Raw genomic sequence first — 22,171 nt, 5'->3', positions numbered from 1 at the left:
GGTTGTGTCATCTGCATATCTGAGGTTGTTGATATTTCTTCCGGCAATCTTAATTCCAGCTTGGGATTCATCCAGCCCAGCCTTTCGCATGATGTATTCTGCGTATAAATTAAATAAGCAGGGAGACAAAATACAGCCTTGTCGTACGCCTTTCCCAATTTTGAACCAATCAGTTGTTCCATATCCAGTTCTAACTGTAGCTTCTTGTCCCACATAGAGATTTCTCAGGAGACAGATGAGGTGATCAGGCACTCCCATTTCTTTAAGAACTTGCCATAGTTTGCTGTGGTCGACACAGTCAAAGGCTTTTGCATAGTCAATGAAGCAGAAGTAGATGTCTTTCTGGAACTCTCTAGCTTTCTCCATAATCCAGCGCATGTTTGCAATTTGGTCTCTGGTTCCTCTGCCTCTTCTAAATCCAGCTTGCACTTCTGGGAGTTCTCGATCCACATACTGTTTGAGCCTTCCTTGTAGAATTTTAAGCATAACCTTGCTAGCGTGTGAAATGAGTGCAATTGTGCGGTAGTTGGAGCATTCTTTGGCACTGCCCTTCTTTGGGATTGGGATGTAGACTGATCTTCTCCAATCTTCTGGCCACTGCTGAGTTTTCCAAATTTGCTGGCATATTGAGTGTAGCACCTTAACAGCATCATCTTTTAAAAGACACTTTTAAAAGAGACTAGCTCCACTGAATTCAATGGAATTTATATGGGAGTGGATATGCAATAGTTGTGAAAACACAATACTTTTCACTGTCATCAGTGCACATATCTAGTTGTCCATTGTTAAATGTAGTAAGCTCAGCTGATGTGCCTTCATTAGGTAAATCCATTCTTAATAACCTAAAATTTCATAACAAAATTTTTTTTCCCTTCCAGTAGCACCTTAAAGACCAACTAAGTTAGTTCTTGGTATGAGCTTTCGTGTGCATGCACACTTCTTCAGATACACTGAAGTGTGTATGCACACAAAAGCTCATACCAAGAACTAACTTAGTTGGTCTTTAAGGTGCTACTGGAAGGGGGAAAAAATTGTTTTGACTATGGCAGACCAACACGGCTACCTATCTGTAACTAAAATTTCATGTTTATATGTAGGTGGGTTTATAATATGTATCTACCTGTATTATCTATCAGGATGAATGTTACTCAGCATTCATGCTCATTTTATAACACTGAAATAGCTTTTACTTAAATTCATGGCCCATTTCTCAGCAGGAAGACACTAGAAAATAAACACGTAGGACAAGATGCAAGGAATAATATCTGATTCTAAAATACAGCTGAGCTAAAACTACCTAGTGTCTTTCAGGAACAATTTAAATATTTTCAAAAACTGCACTCTCTTTTGATGATTTGTTTTTAGAAAAGCCCATGGAACATGTTAATCATTTCCTTTATCCTTCCCTCCCTTGCTCTCTCTACAACACTGTTATATAGACAAATCTGATTGCCCACAGGTCATCTGACTCTAATTGTTTTGTCCCTAATTGGCAAAGATCCCCATTTGCAATTGATCCAGGAAGCATACGCCCTCAATCTCATTTTACCATGTTTGTCCTTACTAAAGTCACCACAAAGAATCTGACTGGCTATGTAGGGTCATGATATCATGCATATGTATAAATCCCAGAAGAAAAAAGTAGCAGGAAGCAGAAATAAAAAAATGAGTCTGAAACACCAGCAGGCAGAGGTGAAACAATGATACCGAAAGGTATTAGGGAAAATTTCTACTCCTGGAACCGCTATTTGCTGCCTGAGAATTGCAATGGGAGAATATTTGGTGCAGTCCTAATTCCAATCTCAGTTTATGACATTGTGCTGGCAACATGAGCATACACATAACAAGGGGAAGGCACAACACTATATTGTTATAGGATTAAGGGTTAGTGTAGAGGATGCCCATGGATCCCAACTACTGTAAGCTTATGACTGTAGTTAAGGGAATCTGCTGAACCTGCAATGACTATCAACTTCCTGGGGAGTATGGAATGCCATCCCTGATTCATTTTTTAAAAGGAATCCACCTAATGCCATCATCTAACCATTCTCTTCCTCCATCTTTTCGTCCATTGGATAAACTTTTTTTCCAAGTATGGAAGAGTTGGGCAAACTCTAGAAGTATAGGTGCCTTTAGCACCACTCCTCTGTTTAAAAGGGCAAGAGTTTGTCATTGGCAGTGAGCCATTGGGACAGTGAGCCTACAACAGCTCAGCACAGTCTTGTGGTGTGCGCGCATCATTTTATGAACCTCCTTATTTCCTTTAATCAATCTTTTAATTAGCACTAAAATGCTTTCCATATTTTTTTTTGTTTTCTTTAATGAAGGGAATAGTGCTATAACATATTAATGCTGCAGTGTTGATTTTTAAATCTTTATTGTACCACTTTAATCAACATTGCAGCATTATGATGCTATAGTGTTATGTGTCGGGCTTCAGGGAATCTGATCCCTCCCACGGTGGCAGCCAAGAAGCAGATAAACAATAAAAGTTCTTACCAAGTAATTTATTCAATATTCACACAGAGAGATGAAGGAATGCAATCTCCCCTAGATAATGACGTTGCTCCAAGAAAAGTCCCACTCCATCTCTCCTATTCCACGTCACCTCTGCATTGGCTAATCTGACCTTCTGCCTCTGAGCTTTCTGTTTTACTACTCTCAATGCTCGCCCAGTCCTGGGAGAGGGGAGGTCAGGAATGCTTTCAAGAGACACTGAGTCTGTTAGCTGTCTGTCCCCTGGTACTTCTTCTTCCTGCTGTTCCTCTCTCAATATTTCCTAGCTTCTCCCCTCTGCAGCCTCTGAACTATGGCCTTCTGCAAACCACTGTTCTAAATCTATACTGTCCTCCTGTTCTCAGGAAGTTTCGGGAGAAAGGGGGCAGCCCCCACCATTCCTCCTCAGTCCAGCCCCTGACACTATGCCTCTCTTTCCAACAGATTGATAGATAGACCTGGAAAAGCATTTCAACAGTAATTAAATTATCATTTTTATATAAAAAACCCAGTAATAAAAGGATATGTGCCCTGAGCTTCAAAGCATCCCAATCAAAACAGGTGGTGTGGAAGGAGCATTATGTGGTGTACACAAAGGAAAAGGGCAAAGCTGGAAGTGTGGCGAGTCAATTGTAATTCCAGTTATAAGTTACAGTAGAAGAGCAATGATTAGGAGCACTTGGAAGCAACCCATGTTTGCTTCTGGAGACATTTAGTTGGGTAAGTGTTGGTGAGAGAATAATTTACTGAGTAACACTCAGCTGGAGTTTGGTCTGATACAGCAGAGCACTTCTTATATTCTTGAACAGCTTGAGGAGTCTCTTAGCAGATCAAAATCATTGCGGATTGAAAAAGACAACACATTTGGGCTGGTAACTTTTATATTTAAAATGGTTCTAAGAGCAAATCTTTCAAACGGAGCTACGCAGAAGCTGGTAGATCTGACACAGTCAGATGTTCAGCGTCTCTGCAAAACACAAAACTGTCTTCTATGGACTCTGTGGGAACCCTGGCTTATTAAGCAATGCATTCTGTTAGTCAGCATGCAGAGTTGCTATTAATAACAGGTAAGAGATGAAACTGAACAAATACACTGTGTAACAACATCATCATCTTGCCTTTATAATTAATGAACTATAATTAAAAAATACCCTGAAAAGAATGGAGCATAGCAAACCATTAAACAAAGTACTTAATCTGAATTAAGTGCCGGGTGGCTGCTTTGCTTAACAATATATTCGTTGCAAATTGTATGTCTTGTATTAATTTAAGTTTATTGTTTTAAAATAAAATAATGAACATATAGTTAGGGAGCAAGTACATAAAAAGGGCTCCAAAATGGGATCTACTTTATACTGACCAACCTGTTTCATGAGCCTACTTGACAAATATGTAGAACATGCAATATTGGGGGGTTGGATGATACCTAGGGCTCCCTTCCAGCTTCTGTATCTGTGATGTTAGAATCTACAAGAGAAGTGATATGCAATTGTTCAAACCATTCTCTTTGTTCAGTAATAGAAGACTAAGCAGAATTCTGGGATCTGGAGCTAGATCAAAGGCCAGACCAGCCAGGAAGCAGTCTAAATGACATGCTTCAAGCATGGAATTGGGAGAGGAATCTAGGGGCACCAAATATTGGATAAAATTTGTCCAAAATAAGTCATCTTTGAACTCCCTGGGTCTTGCAGAACTGGCACAGGAGGTGATTCCAATACAACAAGAGTAATGTACTGTACATAGGTTTCCTAGAAGGATGAGCCTTGTGCTAGAATTGCTGCAAACAGAATCCCTGATCTGAACCTGGTAATAGAATAGAAAGAATTTTATCTCCACCACAAGAATGAGTTTCAAAGCTGTACTGGAAACAGTCCTAAAATAGATACAAATAAACATTACAAAATACAAAATAGCACAATGCTCTTAAACAAGCAAGCAACATAGTCCTCTCTTCTTTAACCCATTAAAACAGTTCAGTAACTTTCCTCTCTCTGGTCCCAGAGAGAGATCCTATGTAGGCGTCTTGCCTGATCATCATGAAACTTAGTCTATCTTTGACATGCTGGTAGCTGCTTCTCCCAGCAGGCTGAACTGGATTTCTTCCCTGCCTGCTCACTCTGAGGACACAGAGATGATGTGTTATCAGGTTTCATCTTCCTGCTGACAAAGAGACCGTTTGGGTTTCCAGCAATAGGTCATTAATTAGCCTAAGCCCTCCCCCAGAAACATCCAACCTTTCTGTATTGTATTTGCTATAGTTAAACTTCCCGCTAGTGTACACTTCTCTTTATAGCATCTCAAATACAATGCATTCAGACATTACATTTTATGCATATTAAACTTATATCCTTAACACCTAAGTCAGCACCATCTTTTCTAAAAAGAGAATGCAGATAGGAAAGGATAGTCCAAATTAGTGTCAGAAAAGCAAACAGCCAAAATTATGCCTTTAAGGCTTCCCTAATGGCAATGGGTGATTTCCAGTGTTGCAGAAACAGATTTTCCCTTCCTTTCCTCCTCCCTGCAAAAACACACACACACACACCGGTCATGTGCTACTCCAATCAGCTCTAGAGGCTCCTCCAACCTTGAGAAGCAGATTTAGTGAGTGTGCAGGAGATTGTGAAGTAAGGAAGGGTAGGTCGATTCCTCTAACAGACAGGTACAAATGCATATCACTCCTTTTATTCTTTGTTTTCATTCTGATGAAATAAGCAGAGGTCGAGCTAACTTGGAATAGAAAGGGTTTTGTTTGATCTATGTTAAATTGAAGGACATTTCCTGGGAGGATAGCTCAGTTGGTAGAGCATTAGACTCTTGATCTCAGGGTTATGGGTCTGAGCCTTGCATTGGGTAAGACTGCCAGGGGTTGGACTAGATGACTCTCGTGGTCCCTTCCAACTCTATAATACTATGCTCTGCACATATACACTTGCACGCACACACGTGTTCTCGGAGAACTTGCACAAGACACAGTCCCAGCACCCTGTTTGGGGCCTTTTCACACTCTTGCTACAGAAGACTACCCAGTGAATGTGCATAAGCCATAGAGTGGCCACTTTAGCTTTTTCATCTCAGATGGTCAAGATCCAAATGCAATCACTATGTTTTCCTCTTTTTTAGTTTCAAAACTTATGCAACATAGTAAACAACAACAAAAAGAACATATGTCCACAAAAAAATAATTTTGACGAGCCTCAATCGCTATTGTGAAATCTTTTTAATCTCCAAAAATGGAGCTACACGAAATGATTTTTTTGCAGCCTGTACATTATTTATTTTGCCACAGGTGGGTTTTTTTTAAAAGTTCATTCAATTTAACAACAACAAAAAACACCTCCTCAGCAGGAAGGTTATATTTTTGTTCTGCTGTTTGTTTCATCACAATGAAAACCAAGAATACAAGGTCATCACAAAGCTTAGTAGACATCACTTGAGCTGTTTACTTCTTTTAACTGAAAAAAAATGGTTTTGATATTAAGATATTGGCAATCAATAACATCATGCTATTTACCTTCATGCTGAACATAATTAGTTGATGATAATAATGTAAGGTACGGTATGCTGTTTCTATATACCTTTCTAAGGCTGCAGAATTTGCTTTTCATTCATTTCTTGCTTGCTGTGCTGTATAAGTACAACAAATCATCAAAGAGACAGGCTACTGAGCTTCCTGATAAATGTTGCAACTGGAAATACCTGGCTTTTAAATTAGTTGCCAGTCCAGAACCATCCTGCATAAAGGACTCGCCTCTGAGCCAGTGGCTGTGCAAATAGATTTTATTTGGACAGACATCTTGTACGTCAAATGTCTACTTTTCTAAATAAACCTTACACTGTGCAACAGAATGGAGAGGTCTGCATTGTTCTGTGATGTAAATGGATGGAAATCAAATGAAGTCAGGTAGGATCACCACCAGGGCTAAATTTACCCCCATAGCCTACAATTCACAGTAGAAATTGAATCATTCAGCCATTCAAGATGCTTCCCAGGGCCATCAGTCAGTATACAACAGATCTTGAAGAAACACAGGGAAAGGAACAGATCAATACAAAAGTGCTTATCTCCTTTTTGGCTGCTTCTACACAAAGGGTGCAATGCAGCCTTTATATTGCTGGCTAGTGTTTGGAATATTCATATATCCAAATTATGGGCTATAGTAAGGCTAGCCTGTGTAAGATCTGGCTGGGGCAACCCAGTCAGATGGGTGGTTTTATTATTATTGAGGATGCGGGTGGCGCTGTGATCTAAACCACTGAGCCTCTTGGGCTTGCCGATCAGAAGGTCAGCGGTTCGAAGCCCCGCGATGGGGTGAGCTCCCGTTGCTTTGTCCCAGCTGCTGCCAACCCAGCAGTTCAAAAGCACACCAGTGCAAATAGATAAATAGATACTGCTGTGGCGGGAAGGTAAACGGTGTTTCTATGCACTCTGGTTTCTGTCACTGTGTTCTGTTGCACCAGAAGCGGTTTAGTCCTGCTGACCACATGACCCAGAAAGCTGTCTGTGGACAAATACCAGCTCCCTTGGCCTGAAAGCGAGATGATTGCCACAACCCCATAGTTGTCTTTGACTGGACTTAACTGTCCAGGGGTCCTTTACCTTTTTTTACCTATTATTATTATTAGTTCTCTTCTATTATGAAATCTAGGCACCCAACCACAAAAGGGAGTAGGCACACATTTAACCCTCTCCTGAAAAAATTAATGTGCAACTAAAAAATGGGGGGAGCAGTTGAAATATTATTTAAGAGGTGGATCCTGCAAAATGTTATGTGGCAAGACTTGTTTCCAGTCGTGGTGATGTCAGAGGCACTAGCCAATAGGTTCCCACGACCCTGTTTATTTAATAAAAGTGTCATCATTCTGTGTTGTGCTTTAACAGTCCAAGCAGACAGGTCCTAATCTTTTCAAAACAGGGGACAGAATGTAGGGAGCCCAAAGAAGTTGAATGGTGGGAGGGTAGAAGATAAAAGGAAGAATGTTTTCCTTCATGGAGTGAAATTCGGTATTACGTGATGGCTAACCACTTAGAGGGGCTTAAAGGGTAAGATTATCAATGGCTACTAGGCATGCTACTATGAATATCTATATGGTGCCTCCAATATTGGTGTCAGTGAGTGTCTTGTGGGGGGGAAAGACTATGGCGATTACACACTGCTTGGGTGTTCCATAGGCATAGGCCTGGTTGGCCGCTTGGAGACAGAATACTAATCTAGTTGGGCTCGTTGTGAGTTCTTATGTGTTTACCAGCAAACACCTGATAGTGGTGTGAATAAATGTAAAGTGTAATTTCTCTACAGCAGCACTGCTTCCAGGACACTATCAACCCCACAGGGTAATGATGGCAGCAGCCCTGCTGTGAAGGAAAGGAAACCTGTGGCCCAGGGAAGATTAGGTCAATTATGCCGTCCTAATCATAGCACCCCGTTTGATCATAGTGCTGGTTGCCGTTAGTCAGTAATGGGGAGGAAAATTGTCTGCTCATTCTAGGGGAAAGTCCCTTAATTCTTAGCATTATTACTAAAGGTCAAATGGTGGAGCAGATATCCTTAAAATAAATAAGTAGTGCACGTAGCATTCAGTATTAGTGGTAGTTATTGTGTTGGGTGAACTACCTTGTGAATTCATGAAAGGTATTATATCAGTAAAATGGAAAATAACATAACATAAAAATGGTTTGGAGACTGCGTGCATCCTCACACTAAGCCTTCCATGCTATTACCCTAGAGCAGATCATAGCTGAAATCCATGTGCCAGCCACAGGCATATGGGAGAGTCTACATTTAAAAAGAGAATTTCAAGGCAGGCTGTTTTACTGTAGGCACCTGATCCACTGCTGGATTATACCGCCACAGCTCACTGGGTCTTGGTCTTATGTTGCTTTCCATAATTTATATTTTTTTAAAAAAGAAAGAAAAAGGGGAAGACATTCCAGCCTTCTAAGCGATCTCCCCAACCACCTCTGAGAGTTCTTTGCATAGACAATGCTACATGAATATATGTCTGTAAAAAGTTTGGGAGTGTTTTTTTAAGCGTGTAAAGAAACAATAAGAAGCAGACATTTTAAGACTAAAAAGCGATAAAATGGGGAGGAAAGGGGAGACTGACACAGAATGAGAATCAGCTACTTGATTATGCTTTTGGAGAAAAACTGTCCTAGTAAACATAACCACTTGCTGTTACCTATTTGTATCTTATCACATCCATGTCAGGATTGCTTAATTTATTATATACATGAATGGCCATATTTGTATTAGACTGTGCTCCGCGCTATCAACTTTGTCTGTGAAATGCAGGCTATAGCGTTTCCCCATACATCAGCACCACCAAGAGCCAGTAGACAGGAAATATATACAAGGGGGGTGGGGAGAGAGATACACACACATATTCAACAGTTTCGAAAACCAGAGCTAATAAATTATAGAGCAGAACAAAGACAGCTTGAGTTCATTTTTATTGGATTCCCAGACAGAACAATGAACCTGTTTTTGTTTTTCCTAGGGGCATGATGGCAGGAAGAATGCCACTGGGAAAATATGAATAGGGCACCAGAAGATGCTAGATTTATCAACACGTGCCACTTGAGAGAGGGGGTCATGTGCATAGTCACAAAGGGGGGTGGGAAATGTGTTTCCTTTCACACAGAATGATATATGACCCAATCCCGCCATTCTAATGTATGTATAAGTGAAATCCATAGCTATCTGAGATGCCCTGAGGAAACAGGGTCGAGCCAAGTCCAACACCACTGAGGAAATGGCTTCATTAATGGAGGCTCCAGTATTTTTGCTCTTCGTGCCGAATAGATCTCCCCTTGCCTCTGTTATCTGAACTGCTATTCCGGCTTCAAAACATAACTCAGATTACTCATTAAATTAACCATTGTGCAACATTGGGAAAGACTGTGGGGGGCGGTCTTTTTTGTGTTTGTTTTGCTCTGGTATTTTATAGCGACAATCTAACGCTTCTCACTAGACACAGAATTTTAATCATTCCAAAAACTCCAGGGCATGGCTTGAGGACACATGATGCGGCAGCCTTGCTGAAGCTAAGCAGGCCTGGATCCAGAAGTGGCTCAGAGTGGAGCCACTTCCTGGCAGGTGGCTTGCTGTTGTTTACTGGCAGGGGGAGAAGAGGGCAGCAGCGAGGTTGGCATGATACAAATGCATTGACGAAGCCTATCTGGATCAGACCAATCTAGTCCCTCACCCTGTCTTCACAGTGGCTAACCAGATGCCCATGGGAAGCTCACAAACAGAATCTGAGCAATGCAATTGCCAGCAGCTGGTATTCAAAGGCATCCTGCCTTTACAGTGGAGGCAGACACCACCATTGTGATTCGCACAATGGGCTAAACTCCCTGTTGCCTTGCTCCTCTTGTTCCCTTCGCTCCCAGTAAGCAGCAGCCAGGAACCTAACATATCAGCTCCGCCCTGCAAGGGGAGCAACTTTTGCCTGGATCTGATCAGGGACCACATATACCTCCTTATGTTCTTTGAGAGAGAAAAGGGATGTGATATAAAAATAAAAATGCAGATGCAGATGTTACTATATAGGTATGGATGGATGCATGATGCTGTACGTGGGAGAATACCTTGTAAACAATTTTGACTTAAACAGCTACATAATATTTAAATTTCAGTGGCTATGAATTTTCCACACAGCATCAATTTGCTTTACCTTGGCCTCTGACACTTGAGACGTGTGTGTTTTAGAACCCACCCTATTCTTACGATTGCAATTTGTTTTAACTGTTTCCAACACTGAATTTTATCTTCCTTTATTCTATCTGCAGGTGATAATATTAACTACTGCCACTGCAAGCTAAAGAATATGATTCATTAATGTGAACCCTCCAACACTATGGATTTTGCTAGACGTAACCCTTCTGCTGGAATAAACACTGCCAGAGAAGATCATGCATTTTCATTAAATAATGAACTTATCTCATTGTCAGATGATATTGATGACAGGTAGGCTGATGAAAAGCCCAGGTATTTGGATGGTTCCACCATAGGCCTCACGATTGCCACCACAGACATCGATCCATACTGTAGATCTCACTAATGTGAACACTTTCACGATCCCCATCTTGTATGCTATGGCCCTTCCCTTTACTAAGGAACTGTTAGGTCAGGGTGAAAAAACATACACCAAATTATTAGGAAACATTAGGAAGCAGGATATTCCACTCCTGCTGGCTGCTACCTTTGGACCTTTTCTTCAGAATCCATGTGGATATTTTATTCTTTTTAACTGGTATTCCTCGGTGACCCTCAAGCTTACATGCTTCCATGCACATTGTGAAAAATGTTCTTCATCCTTGCTGCTGTCTCATAACTTGGATGAAAATCTGCCATTTGACATAAATCTCTCAGTGAAATGCAAGCAGTCCCTGTGGACAGATAACCTTTGCTTTTATTTGCATCTGCCTAGTTTGACTTATGACAGAATTATGCCCCCAAAATAACATTTTAATAAGTGTTTACATGCTACCACTCCCCAAAGACTAAGCTGATAAAATTCTTCCTCAGAACTAATTATGCTTCAAGACAAGGTTACCCTCTGTGGATTTTGCACAGAAAGCTTTGCTGCAGAAGTGGACTTTCCGACAAAGGAAGGGCTCCTCCATGTGGATAACATGGCAGGTTTGCATAGGTGAAAAGGAACGTAGGCCAGGCTTCATTCGTGGCCTTGAATCCTATAATGTGCTGGTGACATTGAAAACATAAAAGCATTGGGATGTCCTGGAGAGAAACCACATTTTGTTCCCTTATATCTTATGGGGCACCTGTACACCAATCTCTTTCTTGTGTGTGTGTGTTTTTCCTGTTCAGCTTCCTTTTCTTTTCTTCTAAAGATCAGAAAATCCTAGTCTGTTTTCCCTCAATGCACATTTGTCTCCCAGGTGTAGAATGTTTATTGCACTGCTCTGCTGGCCTATTTGATTATTCTACTTACTTTCTATATTGTGCTGTAGCTACTTCCTACTTTATGGACTGTTTCACCTTTCTAGGAATCAACTCTGTCACTTTAACTCTTCCCTTTCCAAATATCATTGCCTTTTTCTTTCCCCCTTCTTTTCTGTCCCCACTTTCTAAATTGCAATAAGAGGCTATCGTCACTGAGAGTGCTCAGGGCTTTTTTTTTTAAGGGGGAACTCACCAGAACTCAGTTTCAACACCTCTCAGGTGGGTTCTGGAACTTCTCAGATGGGTGCTGTTGCTATTGTAAGAGAAAGAGGGGGACATTCATAGTGAGTTCTGGCAACTCTTTTTCTAGATAAATAGCACTGCGAGTGCTACTGGTGTTGGAGGATACTTAACCCTTTCCCACACCCAATGGTCCCAATGAGAATTGCCTCCCTCCACTCTTTGGAGCTTATTTGGCTACATAGTGTTAGAGGCTTGAAAGCAGCAGCAGTGATTGCATGCTGCTAAATCAGTGCTTGACGTGCTCTGGTCCATGGGGTCACAAAGAGTCAGACACGACTAAACGACTAAACAACAACAGATCAGTGCTACTCATAGTGGTGGTCCACAGAGAAGTGCTGGTTTGAGAGTCATCAGCTGCCAGCCTACAGCAATACCACCACAGCCCAGGTTGGGTGGGATGTTTCAGGGACCAAATATGGTACCAGTTCCTGGCACATTGGGCAGGGCCAAGATAATCTGAGAAACACTGTGCTAAACTGTCCATGTCTGGAAGCACCTATAGGCTCAAATCAAGCATTATATTGTGCTTTGCTAAGCTCTGCTCATTTTTTTCATCTCAAAAGTTGTTGCTGGGAAAGATATGGGGAATCTCTGGGGCCCAAATCTTCTCCGCTTCCCCATCCCACCACAAGTGAAACAGCAGTGGCGGGGGTGGGGAGAGTTCAGCTGGAATAGTAGCCAGTGAGCTCTATTCAACATGTTTCCCACTACATGGCAACTGTAAATGTCATCACACATTGGGGAGTGGGTGTCCACAAAAGGAAGTATATGGCGAGGAATCAACATGTCATCCAACTTCCCCAGGAACCACTCTTTCCACCTTGCCCCAGTTTTGCACCTTTTCCTGTGCACATTGGGACTGTGCTGCCCTGCCGCTCTTTCCCACCATAACAGAATCTCTAAATTAAGATTCTGGACTCGATCTTGGAAAAACACAGGGCGATGTCGCCTCGACATCCCCAGTCCAGCCCCATTAAATGACAGTAAACAAACCATGGTGATTGCACAATAAACACCTCATCTAAAAACAGCCACTTTCCAAAGAGACTTCCCTCGTTCCAAATCCAAAAGGCACAGAAAACCTAATTTGTTATTTGAGTCACAACTTTGGCTTGCAGTTATTTCTTATCCCATGTGGGAGACAAATCGGGGAGCAAAAGCAGGCTGAAGAGTGCTTTTGTGTCTTACCGTGGGGGGTACAGAATGTGACTTACCACTGCGGGTACAGAAAACTGAGTAGGAGATGGAATGGAATGGAGTATCCTGGAGAGGGCATGGAAATAGAATTCTCCACAGAGTGATCTTTTGTTTCTCAGCCTATTTGTTCGTCCCATTGTCAGAATTGGGTTTTGTATGTGGGTCCCCTATACTTCACTTATACTGATCCTACTCCCCCTTGGGGCTCATAGGGAGCCCAGCAGAACAGATTGCAGTGTGTGTTTGGTTCTGATGTGTGTACAGTGCCTACAACAATTTCTTCTGTATCCAAAGGCCCAGAGAAGGCTGGCGATCCCTGCACTGTGATCACCTCAAAGGTGAGGAGCATTTACCACCCCAGAATTGGTTGGTCCAGGTCAGTGAGTTGCAAAAATGTATACTGCCATCCAAATGCAGTGATTAATGTCAGGAGATGCTCTGAGACTCCCTTCAAATGCACTCTCTTTTCCCCCTTCTTTTTTTGCCTGTGCTTTAAAACACTTCAGAATGACTAGCAGGGGCTTTCTACTTGGTTACCTTTATATCTGCGCTGCTCTACCTCAGGTAGAAAGCAAACCATACTGTGGTACCATGGGGACAAACTGATTTATTATGGTATGAGCTCTCATAGAAACAATCCACTTTATCAGATGCATGACAGCTCACTTTGTTATGCAGCCGGCGACTTGGGATGTTGCCTACAAAGGCTTGTACTGCAATAAACCGCTTAGTCTCTAAGGCGCCACAACGTGCCGTGTCGTTTTCACTGCCACAAACACCAGCTTATCCAGACAATATGCTCCTGGCATAACAAATGCACTACTCAGGGGTTGTGAGGCCAGGATCCAGACGCGGTTCCTCAAGGGGAGGGCATCTGTAGTCACATGATATCATGCTCTGTCCCCCCCCCAGCACCCAAACACCCAAAATGCAATGCGTTGCTACTGACAAAATGCCATTTTGCTCCCCAACTAGCTTATCAGTCCTGCTAGTGATTGTACTGTGCAACACAACTCCCTTTCCCCCACACTCATACCACCACACACAACAAGGCTATTTTTGTGAACCTTTGTCCTCCTTTAAGACTCTAGAAGCTGAGGGCCAAACCAGGCAGGGCATCGTTTACATAATTGTCCCCGGCCTGGAAGTTTTCATTCCCAAAATTAATTGCAGGGAGCCGAGAGCTGAGCTCGACAGGAAAGCATAGCATAAGGCAGGGAGCTTCAACCCTTCAGTGATCCCATTCAGAATTGGACCTTCCCCTCTTCTTGGTTCATATAATGTGGGGAATTACAAATACAAGCAAAGGGTGAGGGGTCTGATTCCAATCAGGCCCAAGGTGGGGTCTCTCAGCTGAAGCAAAAGCAAAGGGTCTCCTCCTCCTTTTCACGGGCTATTTTTATTTTAAAATATCTTACATGCCAGGGCTAAAAGAAGTTGGGACTAACATAACATCTAACCCAGCCCTGTGATTCCTGTGTTTTACCACTCAGTCAAGGGAGCTCTCAGCAAGTTTACCAAAACAAGCAAAGAAAACCTAACCAATGGGATGATGGGATGTCCTGCCACTTTATGAACCAGGGTCATGTCCACACTACACTTACAGAGTACATGGCTTTGTCCAAAGGATCCTGGGAGCTGTAGTTTACCACCTTACAGAGCTATGATTCCCAATAGCCTTAACAAACCACAATTCCCAGGATTCTTTTGGAAAAACCATGTGTTTTAACTATATGATGTGGATGTGGCCCGGAGTTGTTTTTCTCCCTATGTTAAAAAAAACCTTTGAAAGAATGTGCATTTACTCCTTCCACTGCTAAAATCTCCCACTTAAAAAGTGTGTGTGCATCCACTTCTCTTACATGCACACTCACGTGTGCATACACAAACGCACACACCATTTGTTATGGATAATATTGCAAAATTATTTTTACTTCCAGACTTATCCTTTATTCCACAAAGGACAAAATGCAATTTGGACATACTCTGACTGTTTTCATATTTGTGGGACCTTTGATCTTCTCTTGTGCTATTTATGCTAAAGTCTTGTCATATAGCTTATGTAGAAGACAAAGCAGAGAGAGATGTGCAGTGCAAATGAGTCTTCAGGCCAACTCTAGTCTACCAGTCCCATTGTGACTTGATTGAATCAAGAGCTGCCTTAAGCCTCATGTGGGAAAACACCCTTTGACATCATCTCAATAATGCTTAACACAGCCACCCGCCTGGAATTTTAATGAAGCAGAAACAATTTATGACGTCATTCCAGAAATAGGTATATTATTGAGATCAGCCTGAGACACAATGGTGCCCGAGGGGGAAAATCTAAATGTCAACTGTTGTATTCTCAGTTATAAATTGTTATTAACTAGCTTACAATCTGATGCCCAAATTATGCTGCTTGAGCCAGCTCAATTTGCCTCATAGTAGGGATAACTCTGTGCATTATTTCTTCTAAAAAAAGAATTAGCATATTCCTAATCCAGAAATAACATACATCTCCAGCCAAATGGAGTCCAGTAAATTGGGAGTAAAAAGGTTATGGAACATTGCCATCTAATGGAGATCTGAACTTATTACATGTTAAAATACCACCTCCATCCAACGCAACTCAAACCGTTTGCAGTTTAGTCCCCAGATTGCTGTCTGGCTTTCTCCTTAACACTAGTGTTTGCAAAGAAGTTGTTGTCTGTTGTTTTATCAAGTGCTTTTGGTTGTTTTCAATATTGTTTTCTGTGGCTGGGTTGGGCTGAGCTAAATTCTTATACAAGTAAGACCTCCAACAAAATGCTGCAATGCGGAATGTTGTTGAGAATCCCAGGCACTCCATTGCATTCCCCTGCCCCTAGTTTCTGTCTGCACACCATGTGAGTCAGCATTCCATAATCGCAGAGCATGTTTAGCCCTCATTAGGGTGGGTTTCTTTAGGAGGGAAGTCCCCCTTTTTGTTTGTTTTTTCCCTAATAATTTTTGCGCTTTTGCAAACCTTGAGCCTGCAGATAACTCCCCTTTGTGAATTGGCACTCTTTGGGGGTACATAAGCAATGGGGTACTCAAGCAATGGCCAGAACACTGGAAATAGTGAAAAGTGTTTTAATTTATGTTTTTGCTATGTGGGCTTTAGAATTCCCCCCCAAAAAAGCAGTGGCCCATCCTCTCGGTGTTCATACAACCACTTAATATTCCAGTTAAAAATAAGTAACAACCATGCTGAAAACTTGCCAGAGATAGGTTTCCTCTTTTGAACAGAAAGAGAAAGAAACAGAGCTCAATTTCTGCCTTGCATCAGACATGACTGCTTCCAGTCTGGTGTTTCAGCAGCCCACTCTTAAATATCTATCGTTTTGTGGAAAGGACAAGATCTTGATGTGGGAGAACGATGAGCAGCCAAATGGCATGGAAGTGCTGGGAAAAGCATATCTGTGGAGCATCTCCTTGCTTCAGAGTAGAAATGCTGCTTTGTGTAACATCTTGCCTAATGAAGAGCCCTAGAGAACTCAAAAGCTGGCCACAAGTTTGTGACATTTTGGTTGTCTTGAATAAAATCAGTGCTGTTTTTCTAGAAAAAGACATGCTGGAACTCACCATGAACACCTCCCTTGTTCTCTTAGAATGGCAATGGTGCCCACCTGAGAGGTGCCGGAACTGAGTTCCAGTTCTGGCTAAAAAAAAGCCTTGAATAAAAGTATTGTCCAACTATGGATTTTGACATATTTAACCTCTTGCAAAATAACCTGTACTTCTTATAGAAAGATACCTCACACTGTGTCCACCATTAGTTGTGCTCTCTCTAGTAATAGATCACAAAACAAACAAATACTAAGCAAAAGGAGCAAATCTGGCCCAAATAGTAGACACTCCCTATTGGCTGGCTACCAAAAATGTGCTATGAGATGTAGCCTTCAAGGAAACAGCTCTGAGCACATGCCAAACAGATTACCAGATTACTAACTGGTCTACCATTACAACAGCCCTACTAATATTATATGCTACAGCTGGATTGACATCATGACAAGATGATGAGAAGGTGAACCTGCATAACTAGGGCTAGAGAGTCTGCTTATCACATTTTGTTTTTCTGCCTGGACACAGATGAGAGGGATTTTCTGGCCATAGCATTTCTTTTGGATAGAGATTGCCTGAGTGGTGCAGGAGACACCCTTAAATAAAGGACAGGAAAGAGTATGGGCTTTAAGATTTGGGGAGGTTCTGCTTCAAAAATTGCTTGACATTTCACTTTGTCTACTGAGTCACTGCCCTACCAAGTGGACTAGCCTCCATTGAATATTTTGGTCCTTATTTTCTACTTGACCATTGACCTGAAATACATGAGGATAATTTGAGAAGAAAAATTAGATGTGGAGGAAAAGAAGACTATGACTGAAGAAAGAAAAAAAGAAAGGACAAAATTGCCAAAGGGAGGAAAAATAGGGGTCTGCATTTGTGCCCAGCTCCAGACCTGCCTGCTGATTTCAGCATTTGGTGGGCGGAGTGTGTGTGTGTGTGTGTGTGTGTGTGTGTGTGTGTGTTTTGGAAGACACTTTAGCTAAGAGTCCTTGCCAAATCCAATCCAAATAATCAGGCTTTCCCAACAGCACTCCGATGAATCAAATGTCTTTAAAATATTTACAATGAAACAGCATGAAGGAGGAACAGAAGGCTAGGAGGGGAAATTGCACAAGGAGAATCAGATAGAAACGAACCTCTTTCTTTGTGGAATGAGGCTGAGTAATTGCCAACTGACAGTCTATGTCCTCGTAGGCTTTTTCCTACGACTTAATTATACCTGCAGTGTAAAAGCAGGAGTAGCAGGCATGTTGATATTTTTCACTGTGCTACCTATGGAATGATTGGCCATTGTGGGCAGCATGAGTTGCCCTCCCAGGTGGTAAGTGGAATCTTTTCAAGACACTGCTGATCAAAAAAGCAGGTAGGCTGTCATTTTCCCCCCCTGCACTTGGATTTCAAAAATTGTTTTCATCCTGCAAATAATTTACGCTGTACTCCTATATCATGGAACCACCAAAATCAAGGGTGAGGAAACTGAGAGTCCCCATTCATCATGGGGCTGTAACTCTTCTCAAACCCAGCCAGCATAGCCAATGGTCAGGAAGGATTGCAGCACCTGTTTGAGTGAGCAAGTGCCAGGTGGAGTTGGGGGAGGGGCAGCAATAGCAAGCCGCCGGAAAATAGAGTTTTATTGTTTTATTTTTTTACTTAACATATTTTTATCCCGCCTTTCTCCCAAGTTCTGATTTAAGACATCAATTATCAAATGCCGAATAATAAAAACAACTAGCTGAAAACAATGCAGCATATTTAAAACCAGCAATTAAAATATAATTTCCCCTGACGGCAGAAGCCTGTTCCAAAAGCCTGTTTGAACCGGAAGGTCTTAGCCTGCCAATGGAAACATAACAAAGTGGGAGCCAATCGAGCTCTCTTGGGAAGAAATTCCACAGTGTTTGCACTGACTTTGTCTTTCCTACACTGAAAATGCTACCTCAGGTGTCCACATTTCACTGGATACCAAGATTAAACACCCATCTTCCCTTCTGTTCTGAATAGGAGATGTGCAAAGGGCTGCCCTTTGTGAGAGAGCATGATGGTGCCTGATATAGGTGCCTGCCCACAACTTTTAGTGGTTCTCTCTCTCTTTCTGCTCCTTTCGATGTGGCAGCCATTTTGTGTTATGCTGCACAGGCCATTTTAACGCTTTTGTGTTATGTCACACACCCCATGGCAGCCATTTTGTGACTGGTGCCCACAACACTTGCCCACATTCCCCCAAAAGCTTGCTGACCCCTGCCCTAAGCTAGCCTGGTCTCTCAGATTAAGTGGAGGGCAATGTGTGCCCCATCACCAGTGCTGACAAAGTATTCAACTGCTATTTGTGATTGTATACAAAGAAAGGAGCAGGGGCTCCATCTTCTCCTTTGCCTGGGGCAGGAAAATATTTTGGTGCTAGCCCTGTATTGGCATGTTCGCACACCTTAAAAAGTTGGAATGTTACAGAGCTAGCGAGTGGTTTTCCACAGAGTTCTGCTGAAATGCTGTTGCTTCAGCTGTCCAATGTCTGCACTGTCCTTTTCGCTCAGTGTTTCCCAGGCTTTACTCTCCCTATGGATATAACAGGATCTAATTTAAATCTGCGTATCGCAGAAATTAAACCTCTAATTAGACCAGGCGTGCCTCTGATTGCTTGAGCAGAAAAGCCAGATAATTCACAATTTTTGGAATTAAAAGAAAATTAATGAGTAGCAGACATGGTAAATAAGTACAAAGCAGCATGAGGAAGATTAAAAATGCTCTGGAGTGTCTGACGGCAAATGGGTAAATGCCTACTGTGTTAACAATATCATCTCTCCATTAAAGGCTAGAACCCAAATAATTGCATGCAAAGAAAAGATACTGAACAACTTCACAAAGGTTTGGTTCAAGCTATGACCCAGCAGGCCCCCATAATCATATTAATAAGACTTCTACAGCATGAGGAAACAGGTAACAGGCTAGAAATAGCTGTGACTCACCTTGTCAAGTTATATAAACTTCCTGAAGTCTTTATAAGGAGCATAAACAATGCCTTCAGAGCACCATATGGCATGCCATACCCTCGGCTGTTTACTGGGGTAAATCACTCTTCCTAGTTTTACTTGGAGGAGATGCCTTGTTAAATTTTTGTTACTGTGAATTGTTAGATTTACTGTTCTTCAGGGGTTTAGGAATTTGTTTTCTCACCCAGCTCTATGCAAGTTAAGTCTCTGAGCTGGGATGGGCAGGATAAGAGAAAGTGTGGCTCTAACTCACATAAATGCCAGTGTATAGATGTGAACATGATGATGCTGCTGATGGATGGCGCTGTGGTCTAAACCATGGAATCTCTTGGGCTTGCTGAACGGAAGGTCGACGGTTCGAATCCCCCGATGGGGTGAGCTCCCGTTGCTCTGTCCCAGTTCCTGCCAACCTAGCAGTTCGAAAGCACACCAGTGCTAGGAGATAAATGGGTACCGCTGCAGCGGTAAGGTAAACGGCGTTTCCGTGCGCTCTGGTTTCCGACACTGTATCCCGTTGTGCCAGAAGCGGTTTAGTTATGCTGGCCACATGACCTGGAAAGCTGTCTGTGGACAAACACCAGCTGCCTCAGCCCATAGTTGCCTTTGACTAGACTTAATCATCCAGGGGTCCTTTACCTTTTTTACCTTTTATTGAACTCAGGCCCATCCAATGAAGCTGAATGTTGGGAGAGGACAGGTGAAAGTAAGCACTTCTTCACACAGCTAAACTAGTTCAACTGGGCAGTGGCGTAGCGTGGGTTGTCAGCACCCGGGGCAAGGCAAGTAATTTGTGCCCCCTAACCCGTGGATTTGCGCCCCCTAACCCATGGATTTGCCCTAACCCCAGATGTTGCGCCCGGTGCGGCCGGGCCCCCCTGCACCCCCCACGCTACGCCACTGCAACTGGGTGATTCCATCCCACAAATTGTAGTGAAGGCCACCAACATGGATGACTTTTAAAAGAACTAGACAAATTGATGCAGGGCAAGGCTGTTAATGGCTACTAACCACGACGGCTATGTTCTAGGAATCACAAGCCAGGAGAGTGATCTTGTGCTCAGCTCCTGTTTTTGGGATTCCCACAGGCATCTGGTTGGCCACTGTGAGAACAAAATGCTGGGGTTGGTATGCCTTTGGTCTGAACCATTTCTAGTCATGATGGGAATGCAGGCAGGCTTCCTCTATAGGTCTTATAGGCCTCATACTGGAAGAGATACAAGGTTTATCCATACTCATCTTTTGCCCCTTTCTTTCCAGGCACAGGTCCACACTTAAAATTTCAATGTCTCTGTGTGTGTTTCTTTCTTTCCCCCTGAGCTTTCACCACAAAAACCCACTCTTTAGTGCTCAATCGGCGCAAATATCAATTTGGGTTTTTGTCAGATTGCCATTTAGTCCAGTTGAGCTTTAAAGAGTGGGATTTTGTGGGCAACACTCTACAGTAAAAAATGGGGGTGCTTGGACCTGGAGCTTTAAAGTATGGACCGTGTCTGGAAAGAACAGAGGAAAGGTCAGTGTGTATAAGCCCACAATCAGATATGCAGGAGTCTCAGTCAAACAGAGCTTCGGATTTAAACATGTGAACCTTAGTAACAACAATACAGCACTTTTCCTAAGAGCTCAAATTTCTCCAGTGGTTCCTTTCCATTTGTAGAAGGCCTTTTGATCCAGTGAAGGTTTCTGCTAATAGAAGGGGAAGATTCCCTGCAGGTTTCTGTGCTACTCAAAAATCTGCACTAGGGGTTTAGACAATCTTCCAGAACAGGGTAGAAGGTACACAAGTGGGCCGCAAGGGTGGAGAGGGGAACTGGGAGGAAAATCAACCCGGTTTCATTACTTGGGGGTCTCCACTAGATTCAAGACTCTTCTACAAATGGACAGAATCCCATTAGTGAAAGGGCACCACGCGATGAAACCCATACAGATGAGCTCTGTCATCCCATGGTTTATTTTTTATGTAGTTCATAAAAATTATATAATGCTTGATTGTAGGAAAAAACCTCAAAGCAATTTACAGAAAAGATAAAATTCTAACACTATCACTAGCTTGGTTCTCTGCACTACTCAACCAGGGATCCCGATAAGAGGTTCAGATGTGTGGTTGAATGTGTGGTGAGATGATAGCTTGCATTGGCTCTCAATCCCTACCACAGCCCTGTAAAAATAAAATATTCGTGCACCCTTTTACTGATAGGGAGCAAGGCTGAGGCTAAGTAAGGGACAATAGTTTGCTTAAAGCTGCCAATGAAATGCATGGCTGATCTGTGGTTTAAGCCAGAGATTTATTCCAGTTCAGCCTGCAGAGAGTCACTTTGCATAAGAGGGGCAGTGTGATTCACCAAAATGTTAAAAAATAACTCTGGGGAAAGTACAGCAGAAATATGCAGCTTTCAAAATAAGTGAGAGGCAGAGAGAGTTGTTTCTTGGAATGCATGTCCATTCTTGCTGCTTGTATTGGCTGCTTCTTAATATGCAGGTAGTGAATGACAATCATTTGAAATGTCAGGTTTTTCTTTCTCCCCCTTGCTATGTCACATTGGTTCCAGTGGTGTTTGTTTGCTTGTTTGTTTGTTTGTTTGTTTGTTTGTTTGTATAAGACAGAAGTAGATTGGGAAGGGCAAATTTAAAGCTATTCTCAGGTTGGTAGAGAAGCTCTGTAATCGGTAAGACAATTCAGTGTGGTGTGAAGCAAAAGGGTAATGAGGACAT

Source organism: Podarcis raffonei, chromosome 3 (genome assembly GCF_027172205.1).
Source record: "Podarcis raffonei isolate rPodRaf1 chromosome 3, rPodRaf1.pri, whole genome shotgun sequence".
Lineage (NCBI taxonomy): Eukaryota > Metazoa > Chordata > Lepidosauria > Squamata > Lacertidae > Podarcis > Podarcis raffonei.
Note: the sequence above shows the minus strand (reverse complement) of the source record.